Genomic DNA, 14,565 nt, shown 5'->3' on the forward strand with positions numbered 1-14,565 from the left:
CATTTGAAAGATAGGCAGACAAATGGACAAGTCTCCAAATGGACAAGTCTCCACCTTTATCTACTCATATTTGGAAGGTGTTTGGAAAGATCTAAAGTTTCGGCTTTGCATGACAGGGTTAAATTGATTCTTTCTGTATTTTTGTTTTTTAAAATTCTGTATTCAGCAAGTATTTCTTTCTTAATAGAAAAAGAAACATTTTGTAAGCATGTATTTTATTTTAAAAGTTTAAAAAAGTTATTCAGCAAATAAATTAAAAGCTGATCTTTGTGTTTGTGCATGTGAAATACCCTCTTTTATGAAAAAAAAATTCCCATTTACAGAGTCTTTTAAAATTCAAAGAACATATTATATAAAGATAATGAGGATGATGGAAAGTCATCCAGCATTGAGAAGGATGTTTACTGGGGGTAACTGATTTTTTAAAAAAATTCCAAAACAGTTTTAAAAAGATAAATTCTAGGTGGAGGTAAATTTACTGTGTAGCAAATGAAATTAAAACTTAGCTTCTCACTTGTAAGGCCCTTTGTTTAGTTTTGCATTTGTAATTCTGTATTCTTTTCCTTAAAGTAAGCCTTCTCTCCTCATCCCCAACTATATGGGGCTTCAAACCACACAAAATATGGCTCTGCCCCTGAACAGAGAGAAGTTCTTCTTGGTCCGTTCAGGGTTCAGTGTCCACCAACTCCTCTGTTCTCTTCAGGAAGGGCTGGGGAGGGAGCACTTCTTTCCCAGAGCCCTATTTCTTAGTAACTAGAATCTATAGGCCATGTTTGTACCAGAAGGCAGGATTACATCTATTGATGGAGGCCTGAAAAGGCTGGGAGCAGCCTCTGCTCTGGACCGTGAACATGGTGGCCGGTCCTGTGGTGAGTGAAACAGCCCCAGCTTCCAGCCTCCTTACCTGAGTAAGGTGGGCAAGGTGGGGTATCCCTTTTTGGAAGCTACTGATTTCACCTGAGAGGGAATGGAGTAGAAGGCCTCACTATGGCTTTGAGCCCATCAGATTCTCCTGCCCCTCAAAAAAAGTCAAAAGGCTGACACTATGCTCTTTCTTTGGTTTCTTTATTTTATGTATTGTTGTGACACTATCGGGCCAGAGAGTGAGCTTAGGAAGCTTAATACTCCAACATGCTCATAAAACTATTTTCTTTTATCCCTTCTAAGTTATTAGAAGAAAAATAAAAGCTTTAGCGAGTCAAAGTTTAATGTTTATCACACCTTGTCATTACCTTTTTAGATGGTGCAGGATAGCCCTGGGTGTGGACGGGGGCAGCAAAGCTGAGATGTATAAAGTAAATACCCTGTACAAATGCTAGCTGCCGTGTGAATAAGTGGGTGATGGAGCATTTGACCGGGCAAAGGACCCAAGTGCCAAAGGAAGGCAAGGAATCAATTTATGGCAAGTAGATTATAAAGCACACTAACCTTGATAAGGTAAAAATACTCCTGGCCTGGTAGAGTTCCATTGAGACTGTACAGGGCAGCTCTGTAGTTCTGTGGTTCTCAATCCAGGCTGTCTTTACAACTGAATACTAACTGGTCTGGGATGGGCCTTTGTGTTATTTTTAAAGTTTCTTAGATGATCCTAATGTGCATTCAGGGGTGAGAATCTCTCCACAATTCAATAGTATCAGTAGATATCAATGACAAATTCCCAGTGAAGACAATGTCATGGGGCTGGAAGGGTTAACTCACGCTGGGGATCACACTGGAATCTGCGGACCACCCGTCTCAGGAGTGAGAACAAGAGACAAATGATTATACCATAGAGCAGTGTTTCTCAAACTTGAGCTTTCATCAGTCTCCTGGGGGGCTTGCTAACATCTGGAACGCTGGACCCTATCCCCAGAGCTCCTGATTCATTGGCCTGGGACTCAAAAACTGACATGTGTGACAAGTTCCCAGGTGACGCTGATGCTGCGGGTCTAGGGACCACACTTTGGAAGCTACTGTCATAGGAGACACAGGTCTTGGTTCTGAGAGATGTTGCTAGGGAAGAGTAAAGAGCTAGACTCTAAGAGACAGAGGACCTGGATTCAAGTTCTGGCTTTGCTGTGGCTCGCGCATGTGTTGTGTGGCATTGGGTGATCCATGTGACCTCTCTGAGCCCAGTGCCTGCATTCGTAATCTGAGATAAGACGAGTTTCTCTGCCTATCCCTTGAGGTTCAGTGAAATACTTGGTGATAACTCTCATTGGGTACTTACTAGACACCCAGCATTTTCCATGCATTATTTCTATTATTTTTTTCAATTCTTCTACGAAATAGGACATATTACGTTTATTTTACAGGCTTTGAGACTGAAGTTTAGGAAGCTTCAGTACCTTGTCAAGAGCATTATTTCAGAGGTGGCTCCAGCTGACCCCATAGCCCAAGCTCTCCACTGCTGAGCTGTCCCTGGCCCTCAGTGGGAAACCCTGAGACTGGCCAAACAAACTTTAGCTGTGGTTTTTCTAAGTGGTGAGTATGATTTGATGTAAGGGAAACCTGGTGGTGGATTACTTTGCAACAGTAAGCAAACCCCAATTAATTCAAGTCTGGGCAGATCAGGAAGGTTCCAAGAGAAAACACAACAAAACACATCAATTACCCAGTTACTCTAAAAACAGGCCATTCTTGATAAGATGTAGGCATTAATTAGGAGGAAAAAGGAGCAGAGCAAACAGTCAGCAGAAGACCAGAAGGCTCTTTAACAGCCTGACGGAAGCCCAGGAAACTTCCTCCCAGAAAACTTGGCAGCAGATCACAAATGATGCTCCTGATTCATTAAATCAAAGCAGCCATCTTGGGGGAAAGGGCAGCTTCGAAGCAAGGAAAAAAAAAAATGCTCATGAGAGGGAACAAGGAAAAGCTACCAAATGGGACCTGATATATGCAAGTTAGAAAGTGTGAGCTTAGGAGTAACTGAAGGGAGCTTATAGAGATAAGAGTTCATAATCAAAGGTTTTATACCTCAAATGAGGAAGCCCCTGAGAGATGAGTACATTTGGTCTTTGAGAACAAGGTCCCATGTTCACGGGCGGGTGGGACAGATGATCGCTGAAGGCCATTTCAGCTCTTAGTTCCAATGACCCTCTGTAAGTTAGATTCCTGCTTCATCGGTCTACCAGATTTCTTTTCCCAGGTAAGCAAGCATTTGGATAAAAATACAATGAATGAAAAAAATTTACCATCAGAAAAAAATTGATGAAATTTCATGCTTAAGTTTATTAGGAAGAAAAGTTGTTACAACTATTCACATGGGTAGAAATGTTATGTAATAAATGACTATTAAAAATGGGATTGTTGTGAGGAGTCAGATAAGGCAATTGATGTCTGAAAAATCCTTTGAAAACTGGAATTATTAATTATTAGAATAAAGGTATGCACAAAAATTGGGGTAATTCTCTAAATGAAAAAATGTGAAAAGTGACTTTACTTAGTAATTGCAATAACTACCATATAAGTTTTTTATATGATATGGAAAGAGAGAAAAAAAAAATCCTTATGAATTCCAGGAGGTAAAATACTCGGCTAATGGTGATGATGGAAAGGAGCCACGTGAAAAGTGGCAGAAAAATAAAAGATGACTTTCAATGTAGACAAGGTCATTATGTGTTTAGCAACAAGTAAACCCAAACAATATATAAAGTGGTTGGCTCCGACCTAATGGGTATGAACCAGAGAAGAATTTCAGTTTCTGTAGTCTGTTTCTCACCTGTGACACTAATTTGGTCAAAATAGTTAATAAAGTATTTAAAACAACTCTAAAGTCTTAGAACTTAAAGGAGGCTTAGAGATAATGTAGTCTATTGATAAATTTTGAGAGAACTGAGGCCCAGAGAGCTAAGAGACTTGTATAAGGTGGAAAACATTAGTCTACCTTTCATGAAACTAGATTTCTGATAAAGGCTACCTTAAAGAGTGTGGGGGTTTCTAGAACCTTTTTAAGTTGATGAAGTGAGAGGTTGACCGAATATTCCTTCAGAATGCCCTACTGCATTGCCATAAAAGACAAATCACTGAGGTGGGTAGATAGATACCTCATGACCAGTAGGATTTTCCAAATAATCTTACATAAGTGGTTCTTAATAAATCACACTGACAGAACTTCATAATGAAATCACAAGTGAGTTTAACACAGGCATAATGATGACAGCTCAAACATTTGTTGGTTTAGGGAGTAAGTCTTCCTATTTTAGAACTGGTATTTAATCTTAGGTGATAAGGATCAATAGAACATCAAAGGATTTTTAGATATCCACCAAAAGATCTAACTCCTTTGCCCCTGTGTTAATTAGAAGCAACAGAGAGCAGCGGCTATGATTTTCCCTCTAGTTTCATGTGCACCTATACCTAGTTTGATCACACAATACAGAGAGTAGAGAGGACAACAGAGGACAAGGAGCTTTAGCATTCTTTGGGTATGTTACTGGTGATGATTGCACCTTCTGACACTAACTTCCCTGTCTTTGGACTGCCGAGACTTGTTTGAGACTTCTTGCTCTACTGATTCCCTAGGTGCATAAACGCCTGACCCAAGCTCTTCGCTCTCTTCCTTCGGCTTACAGTATTCTCTTTGAATTTCACCCATTGGGAGTCTAATCTGTGATCCCGAAGGACTCACCACTCAACCCCACTCTTTGTCGAACACTTGGTCTTTGTCTCTTCTGTCCAGCCCAGCTCCGCATGTCAGTAATTTCCTATAATCTTTATTTAATTGGTCACTTTAATCTCCCATTTGAAACCTTTGAAACCTTTCCCTTTGTTTACATGGAACTTCATGGAATTCTTTTTAAGTGGGTTTTTTTTTTTTTTTGAGTCTTAAATCTCCACTAGGACTATGTAAGAGCAGAGTCTGTGTCAGAAGCCAGGGTAAAGACTGTCAGCATTCATATGTACCAACTGCAAGTAAATATAATCAATAAACACATCCTACTCCAGAGGGCAAAGAGCTGAGGTTAGGGAGGCAGTAAAGTGAGGGAAACTAGCCCTTCTGATAGGTAGGTTGGGAGTGATATGGGCAAATGTAGGGCATATGTGACAGTCCTCTTCTTCCTCTGGTCCCTGGTGGGATAAGATATAGAAACTCCAAACACCCAGAGAAATGATAGAGCTGCATAATAGGGCTTTTCTTTAGTTCAGTGCAAACCACTAATAGTGATATTCTTTTATTTGGACTTTAAAGGTAAAGTAGAAGAAAGGTCCCATCTGTTTTGATGCCTGGTAAAGCCACTGAAAGTTCTAGGAAAACAAGAAGGTTGGGAGGGAGTGACCCCAAGAAGGTTGAAAGTGAGCTAGAAAATTGCATTTTACTCAAATTTGAGAGGACTCAAGGACTGGCTTAGGCTGCGGTAAACAGCTGCTAAAGAACAGTGGTTCAGATGCTTAATATTCATATGTCTTTAAATCTTGCTCTAAATAAAATGCTTTATTTGTACTAGTTAAATGTTTGCCATTCTGTGCTCTTTTAGTGAAAGCCCTGTTGAGCTCTAGTTGTGTGGGAAAGCAGGCTGGACTTTGGCTCCGCTCACCATGTGGATGGCGAGTTACATTCTTTGGAGCCTAGTTCAGTCACTCTGGTGGCACCACCCACCCACAGGTGTCTATCGCACTTAAATTTACCGGCATCACCAACATAGGAAAACTAAGTCGCAACCAAGGCCAAGGTACTGAGAGATGGAAAGGGACACATACACAGAGGAATAAAAACTCAAGTAGGTGGCAAGTGTGTTTTCCTTTCATCATGATCTATTTTAATACAAAATAGTGCTCTTGGCAATTCCCCGCACACCCCTCCACCCCCTAGAATGAAAGCTTTAGATTTCAAATAGGGTTATATGCCTTTCATCTGTGTTTTTTCTACTGTTCTATTTTCTGATCCATTACTTTCATCTTTGAAACCTGTCATTGTGACTCTTGTATCAATGTAACTATCATTCAAAAAGCTTTTTACTCTTTGGGTTAGAAGTGTTTAATATCAGGCAATTTAAATGATTTTATTTGTATCGACCTCATATTCGAGAGTCATGTAAGAAGTACTATGAAATCAAATGTTTAAAGATAATCAGTACCTTTATTTGATTTTTCCCCGCAGATGAGCACAACAAGTGAGGGTTTCCAAGGGATTGATGGTAAAATGGAAAAGTTGGTAAGTACCCAAAGCTGGTAAGTACCCTCAGGGAAAGGGCGGGAGCGGGGCTGGAGAGATGGGACTGGAGAATATGAATACAGGCTCCATCTCAAAGGAGAGTGGAGGAGATCTGATGAATTTTCCTCTCTCTTTCCTGGAGAGAGGAGGAGCGTGACTGACCTGGGGAGAAAAGGTAAAGGACTTTGAGATGAAGGTCAGTCTCCTGGAACATGTGTGTGTGTGTGTGTGTGTGTGTGTGTGTGTGTGTGTGTGTGTGTGTGTGTGTAATTGTAATAAGCGAAGAAGTAAGGGGTGTAGGGTGGGTGACGGGGAGACGTTTTTCCCATTTGAAACCTATGATGCTTTCACTGGGTTAGAAACGATAATTACCAGTTTTCTTTACTCTTCTCTCCTCTCTCTCACACACAGAACAGACTGACACCCAGTCTGACCAGACATATTAAAAAATTAGATCGCCACTACAGCACTCCAACCCGATACCTGGTTTTGTTTGTTTTGGTTGTGAGGAGGTGCCAGCCCAAGACACTTGGCACTTCCTTTCTCTCCTTCCTTGGTCCCCCAAGCTCCTGTCCGAGATGACCCAATGGTGGCACCTGCTCGGGGGCCAGGGCGAACCACGAGGCGGGAGTCTGTCCTCTACAGTTTGTCTTCCGTGATTAGAGCACCCCATAGATAGCAGAGAAGGAACCAGCTCTTCAGGGTGGTCCTGACTATCTATCTGCGGTCAGGGGTGAGGATCAGGCTCACGTCCCTCTCTCCAACCTGCCTGCTGAAGTATAGTGAGAGCACAGAGAGCTTTCTGTGACCCCCAAGTCAAACTGACATGCTTCTTTATACTTCAGAGTCTACTACATGTGTGATCACAGCTCTTTCTATTAAGGCAGCAGAATGGGTGCTAGAGAGGAGTGTTCAGAGGGGCTGAGCCCCTTTCCAAGATCACAGAGCCCATTGAAATGGGCATCCAGACTGCAGGCCCAGCAGCCTTCTTTGCTCCAAGTGAGTAATAAGTCAGGACTCTGGAGTAAATAACACATGATTTCCCTCCCATCCCAGTGGGCCACAGAAGACAAGAACAAAGCAGCCAGGCAGGGAGGCCCTTTGCTTCCCTGAGATGAGTGTGTCTCATCTATCCCTGGAACTGTCCCTTAGCTTCCACTCTCTGTAACAGCCAGAGGTCCCCAGTGCTGCTCTAGCAGGGTTCCTGCTAGGAGGGAATAGTTGGAATCACCTTCTTGGATTCTCCTACAATAACTTTGAAAGCAAAGATGAGTCTGCAGTATTCTGGGGGCCACTTAGCAATATGGGAATGATTCAAGAACTCGTGCAAGTGTCGATGAGTACCAAGAGTAACCCCGCTGACCTGTCTCAGTAGGCAGGGCCCAGCAGAGAAGCAGAGCTGGGCTGGACCTTGGAGGGGTTCTGCAGGCCTGCTCCCTCCGTCTGGGCCTGCAGAGGCTGGAACTCAGCCAATGGATTCCCACTGGGACTGTCTAGGAGGCGGGTAATGTGGAGTGGCCTCTGAGCCAGGGCTGTGCCCCTCCCATACAAGAGGAGAAGGCCAAGAGCTGCCATGCAGGTGAGAAAAACCAAATTGGAAATTACTCTGCTCCACAGAGCCTCACTTCTAAGGTGCTGGTTCCTGTTCAGCTAGCCAGTCCCTGCCCTGCCTCGGTTCATTCCTGCCGTGCTTAGAATTAATTTGTCTGAGTGGGAACAGAGCAGGGGAGGGACATTTATTTCTTTGGCTTTGATTTGGGGTTCAGTCAGAGAAGTGTGTGTGTGCTGCAAGGTGGTGTGTGTGTGTGTGTGTGTGTGTGTGTGTGTGTGAGTGCGTATGTCTAAACCAATGGGATAGATTACAGACAAGGCAGAAAGTGGAGCAGTGGTACCAACTCTTTAAGAAAGATACAAAAAGCCTTTATGATCCTGTTTAGTGGGATGAGATTGGAGCCAGAAGGACCCCTCTCCTAGACCCAGATTCTTTGATTCATTCAATCCATCAATCATGTTAATTTACACGTCAATCCTTATCTAGCACCCACTACATGGATGCACTGTGCACAGATTGGTCTAAAGCCCAGCCTCTTTCTGCCTTCAGAGTGCTCATAGTCCTATAGGGAAGGTGAAAAGATATATAATAAACACAGCATGATACATCTAAGAAACAGGTAAAGAAATAATAGAAGCAAAGAGGATGGTGAGCCTGACTCTGCGGGGCAGAGGAATGCCGTTTGGTTGTGTCTTGGATGAGGTGTGGAGGCCAGATGGGTAGGAGAGGGGATGTGTGAGCAGGACACATTCCAGGACTCCAAGGAGCTGCCCTGGAGTGTGAGGAAAACCGTGGTAGGTAGGTGTGGAGGGGTGGACAGAGCAGCGTGAAAGTTTGAAGTAGGAACTGAAGTCTGGAATTTGAAGGGAATGTGGACCAGGGAGAGGAGGAGGCATCTTAAGAAGGTCAATGTGAATCAAAGGCAGAGTCTTATTCTCCTTTGGCACATAGGCAGGAGGCAGTATTGAGTGGGGATTAGGAACATGGGCTCTACACTAAGATTGCTTGAGTTCGAATCCTCCCTCTGTTGTCTGTCTCTGCTGCAAAGGATAAGTCAAAGCGAGACACAAGCTCTGTGACCTGGGCCAAGTTCTTTTGCTTCTCTAAGCTTCAGTTTCATCAGGAATGATGATTATGGCAGCGGGTCATTGTCAGGACTGTGCAGTTGAGCACTTGGTGGGATAACTGGTATAGACCTTGGTAAATGTCAGCGTTTATTACTGTTATTATTCTAGTTCAACTCTGAATGCTCTGAGTTTTTCCTTTGAAGTGTTCCTTGTGTCTCGCTTTCACTTATCCTTTGCAGCAGAGACCACCTCAACCTCTGCAGCTGAGCACTGCCCTCTGTACTTCACACCGGGAGTTCTGCATATCTATGAAGCTGGCCTTGCCGGCTTGCTTTCTTCCCCTACAATCTACCTGTGGACCAGCCCCAAAGAGGGCCCCCTTAGTGTCATGTTCTCATCACTTCTTTGCTCAAAAGCCTTGATGCTCTCTATTTCAGAGAAGCACCAATCTGGCCTATTGTCCTCTTACAGATGAGAAAACTGAGGGTCAAAGAGTCTAAGTGACCAGCCATACTCCAAAGGTATGTGGCACAGGATCCTTGGCCTCCTACTCCTGCTTCTGACCCCTTCCCCTCTAATGGGCTGCCCTGTCCCCCACAACTTCCTATTCTGGTGTCTTATTATTTTCCTGATCCAAGCTTCTAGAAACCCTCCCTGAGTGACATGGTAGAAAGGCAGAAATGGACAAGCATGAGCCGTGCAGTCAGTCACCTGACTGCAGTTGAGTGTGCAGCCCAGCCCTGCCCCTTACCAGCTGGGTGACCTTGACCAAGAAAGGTACCTGTCTTGACTTTCCCAGGGTGGGAGTGAGGGAGGCGCATGGGATTATAACCTATGTGAGGGGCTTGGTAGGATGGCTGGCACACAGTGTAGGGCAGGAATGTTGAAGCCTCTCCTCTCCGATCGGGTAGGTCTAGGAGCCCACCACGACTGTTTGCCATGCTGCCTCCCATCCGGCCTTTCTTCCCTTTTCATTTTAGACACCCCTAGTCACCGTGACTGCTCATCATCCACTTCCGCAATGAGCTATCTCTGCCTCCTGAATTCCTAAAAGCCCCTGGCTCACTGCTTCACTGTAGGCATAAGCCCAAAACTTATTTTAGAACTACGTTTTAAATGTCCTTAAAGACAAAAGCAGCCAGACTGCTCATAGGCCAAGGCTCCAGGAGCTGAGGGGTTTTGGGTATTTTGAAATAAGCTTGAGTGGTGCTTATTAGGAGCTGACAGGACTTCCAGAGCAGACATTCACAGGACCGTCCTTAGACATCTACAGGCGGGCTTAGAAGCAGAGAGGCCGGAACCCACAAAACCTTGCATTGGGAGCTTTCAGGATAAACTCCAAGAGTGATTCTCCTTTCTTAGGAAAAAGGAAGAGATCAGTTCTTGTCAGGTGAGGGCCAGCTACACCCACATCTGACTGCTGTTCTGATTTCAGAGGAACCCAGAGGCCCCGCCTCCCAGGGGCCTCATGCCACGGAGGAAGCTACACGCTTGTGCAGGGCCTGTGAGGCCGCAAGATAACTCTGTTCCTCCACAAAGGGTAAATGGAACCGGAATCTGTTCTAGTTCAGATGTCCTTGGGAAGGGGGTGTGGATTATCCGGTTCCTTCCTGTGGCAGCTGCAGGTGGTGCTCAGAGTCCAGGGCTAGTTTTTTACTTCACTGGGAGCTAAGCCCAGTTTGGGGAAATGTTTATGCATTTTCTCCTAAATGTAAAAATCTACTTATGTGACTCGAGGGATTATAAAACACCTGTTTGCTGGTGGACTCTCATCTTGTTTACTTTTTCCATTTTTAGGCGTGCATAGGACTTCCTCCAGAAACTGCTATTTTCCTGAAAAACTGGATGAAGCCTGGAACTTGTTATGTCGTTTTAGCTTTTATTCGATTTATGAATGCATGTATTTATTGTTAAAAGGGACTCCAAAAGGAAAAAAAAAACCCCAAAAACAAAAAACAATGAAGCTGTTCTCCAAAAACTTTGAAAAGATGGTTTCACTCAAACTTAGCAAAGGACTAAAATGCACTCGCCAGCAAATATTTGCCCCCTCAATGAGCACTATCCAGAGCAGTGTCTCTAAGAAAACATCTTTTGTGTCATTTTCTGCTCACTGGTAAAGGTCAAAGTTTGGGCACTAAATTTTGATTAGACTTCCCAGCGGTCTCCTTGTCCTAGGAGAGTCCAGCCCCACCTCATGTCCACTGGGTCATTGGCTTTCAATGACTAAAAGCTGTTTTTGTTCCAGCAGAACTAGAAAATACATTCTTCAACTAAAAAATATGAAGAGAGTCTCCCACCTCTCTCTCCTAGAATGTATTGCTTCCATAGCCAAAGGGAGATTTATATCTTTCTCAGTGTTCTACGATCTATTACCTTTTCCTCTTAAATATTCATTAGAAAAATAACAAAGCCATGGACATAAGAACTTCAGCAGTATTATTGATGGCAGGGTTTGAGGTTGACTTAATGCACCACTTAAACCATTTCCTGAAGACCAGAGACATAGCTGGCCAGGGACCCTTTTCAGAAGGTGCCATACCCTCTTTATCCCCATTCTGTTGGGACACTGGGGTCAAAGACAAGGGACAGGATGGTACTGGGACAGAGATGAGTGGTACTCAGTGTGCAATTCCTGGGGCATAGGATAACCCAGCTTTTATTGGGAAGAATTCAGACACAGGGAGTTGTTTGGGTTTCTGAGCTTTTCTCACAGGGAAAGGAACCAAAAGTGTTATTTGGCTCTGCTGAAAAGCTGGTCTACAAGCTGAGAAGACATCCGAGACAGAGGGTTTAGAGGTGGGAAAGCTCAAATGAGACTTCTTTGGAGGGTATCATCTTAGATACCTTGACTTGAAGAAAAGAATCAGGGATGAGGGCGACCTCTCTGTTATAGATGACAATAGCTTGTACACCAATACGATTCTAGTTGTCCTTGTTTTCTTTCATCTCCCTGGGTTATGCTGTAATTGTACAAGGTAGAGAGACGTGCGGGGGAGGCTCACCTCGTGTAACCAGAGCATACGCCGACCTTGCTTGCAGAAGTTCATTGCCAAACTTTGAAGATCAGTTTGTGAGCATCACATTTAGTAAGCTCTTCCTGATGACCCTATTTGAAATTTAATTTTTCTTTTAAGAGGCATGGCACGAGATATATGGGCACACATTTTTCTCCAGAATTTCCCATCTCTGTAGTAGTAAAAAGCTGAAGTAGGTGCTTATTTAATTTTTTAAGGCTTTCCAGCTACTGGAGACAGCCAGAACTTTTGCCATTTAATTTTGTTATTATCAAGCTCATGAAAATGTATTTCTTAATCCTTTAGCCGCAGTTGCTCCTGATCAGCAAAAGCATAAACTGATATGTCCCCTGTACTCCAGGAGCATATAATTTAAGACTAACAACATGCATATGCACGGAAAGACGTGCAGAAAATACCTAAAGAGCCAGCATCAGTGGTAGGATGAAGACATGAGCTTTGGTTCAGGAGGGAGAGGAAAGAAATTGTGTAGACCACAGAGGCTGCTAGGTGTTTAGATGCAAGATGAAAATCCTCACCTTATATCCAGTTTGGTCAAATTTACATGGAGAAAATGACCAAGCCAGTGTTTTTAGCACTTTTGATTACCAAATGAGATTACCTGGCTGTTCTTGACAAGTAAAGATAATAACAATGAAGGTGACTAATTACGAAATGACATGGCCTTTGTAGTAGAAAGACTTTAAGGAGAAGCCAGCTTTAAAGGTCTCATTCAGCATGGTGGGGAGGAAGGGCCCAATGCACCGAGGGAGATATTTCAGGTGTGTGCTACACAGACGGGGAAAATGCCCTACTGCTGTAGCTCTGTCCTGGAAAAGCGAGTGGCCTATGATTAGCAGAGTGACTGGTAGGCAATTCTGCTTTCCATGGGCGAGCTGAAGAAGGGTGAGAATCTTCCATGCTCTGATGCCTGGGGCTGCTCAGCACCTGGTGATGCACCTTTGGGCTCATTTGACAGGACTTGAATGCTGAGAACTGAGGTGCCAGGTCCCGGGTTCCACCTTGCTCTGTGCCCTGAGGTATGTATGACATTTGAACTCCTTCATGTCTATTTCCTTGTTAGTAAAAGAAATGAGTTAGAATAGATGTTCTCTAGAATCCCTTCCAACTCTATGAAGCAGGTGCACTTTTAAAAAGGTATACTTCTTCAGTTGGGAAAACAGGTTACCCATGTGCTCCTGCAATCCTCCCAGGAGAGGAGGATCCCCTCTTTGTTTCCACTGCACCCCTCCTCAACACCTCCCTCCAAGAGCCTCTGGGCTGCGTCAGGCTAGAGGTGCCCTGTCCCTGGCGGTGGCTTCAGGTTTAACTAGGAGCTCTGGGGCCGCCTGCTTTTTGCATTTCATACGGGAAAACCTTTTTATTTTTCACAATTATCAATATACAACACTTTGGAAAAATAGGAAGTTACAGAGAAGTATTAAGAAGCATGAAAACAAAATTAGCTGTAATCTTATCACCCAGAACTCTTTATATTTAAGTGCATTTTCTTCTAATGTATTTTTTCAATCCTTAACCCGAATGCACAAATTTTGCAACCTGCTTTTTTGTTGTTGTGGTTGTTGCTGCTCAACCTCATAGCTTGTTTCCATGTCATTAAATGTATCTGGCCCCTACTTCATCTCCCGTGCTTCCCAATGCTGACTCTCTTCTCTCCGTAGCCCTGACCAAGTCAGTCTATTCCACCCCACACCTTTCCTTTGCTATTTGCTTGCCTGGAGGGCTCTCCTGATTGTCCCTCCATCCCTGACACTGTGCATTGGACTGTGCCTCTGCTCCTTAATGTGTGCTGCTCTGGACAGTTAGGTCTCTATGCAGATGTCCCTCAGCCAGTGGTGTGATGGGAAATATTTAACAACTGGCTCCCTGGAAAAAAACGTGTGTGTGTGTGTGTGTGTGTGTGTGTGTGTGTATTATATATTTTATTAATATCAAAATGTATATTACACAATTTACAAATAATAATAAAATATACAGTACTCTTTATTATAAACTCTATATAGCCAAATGACCCTTCTGAATACCGTCAGCAATTTTTGCTGAACTTTTGTATTTTTAGCCAACCCATAGTCGCAAATGACAAACATATATAATTCTGATGTGAATGTTGGTTGAAATTTTCATTTACATTAATGAGTAAGACAAAACTGAAACAACGAATATGTATATTGGAACTTCAATCATGAACTACTTCTTTGCTGTATTAGATAATAGATTTGAATCCTGGAAGAATAATCCTGGAAGAAACTACATGTTTCTGTAAATGAAGTGTTATTGGAACATGGCCATGTCTATTGGTTTATCTAGTGCCTATAGTTGCTTTTGTGCTGCAATGGCAGGGGTGAGTTGTTGCGACAGAGACTATATGACCTACAAAGGGAAAAATATTTACTATCTGGCTCTTTATAGAAAAGGTTTGCCGATCTTTGCCTCACACAGTCAACAAAACAATAAATAAAACCCTGATTAATTTTATTCATTCATTCATTCATTTATTTATTTATCTATCTTTTTTATTTAATTATTTTTATATTTATGTAAAATACATTTGTAAATACCTATTTCCATGTGTAAATACAATCATCATGGCTGCTATTAAGCTACCAGAATGATGTTACTAATGGGAGTTAGGAAAAGATACACTTTAGCTCACCATTATAGAGTATTTCCACCATAAACGCCAATAATGTCAATAACCTTAAAAACAGAGAAAATAGTAAAATGTAGTAAAATAATTAGAAATGGAAGAATTTTGAATATTTACTACCGTGTTTTAAC

The 14,565-nt window shown here is 43.0% G+C and overlaps 1 protein-coding gene across 4 annotated transcripts in view; it reads right to left on the bottom strand.

The window, feature by feature from the left end:
- Positions 1-14,565, bottom strand: part of LIPC (lipase C, hepatic type) — a 116,542-nt gene that overhangs the window by 80,080 nt on the left and 21,897 nt on the right. For 2 of the 4 annotated variants that reach the window (XM_039865474.1, XM_039865478.1), the window contains exon 3: positions 11,755-11,858. The exons of the other annotated variants lie outside the window; for them this stretch is intronic. The gene's annotated coding sequence lies outside the window, so the exon portion shown is untranslated. The remainder of the gene's footprint in view (positions 1-11,754; positions 11,859-14,565) is intronic. 4 annotated transcript variants of the gene reach the window in all.

The sequence above is a fragment of the Pteropus medius genome, unplaced genomic scaffold (assembly GCF_902729225.1).
Source record: "Pteropus medius unplaced genomic scaffold, Ma_sr-lr_union100, whole genome shotgun sequence".
Taxonomy (NCBI): domain Eukaryota; kingdom Metazoa; phylum Chordata; class Mammalia; order Chiroptera; family Pteropodidae; genus Pteropus; species Pteropus medius.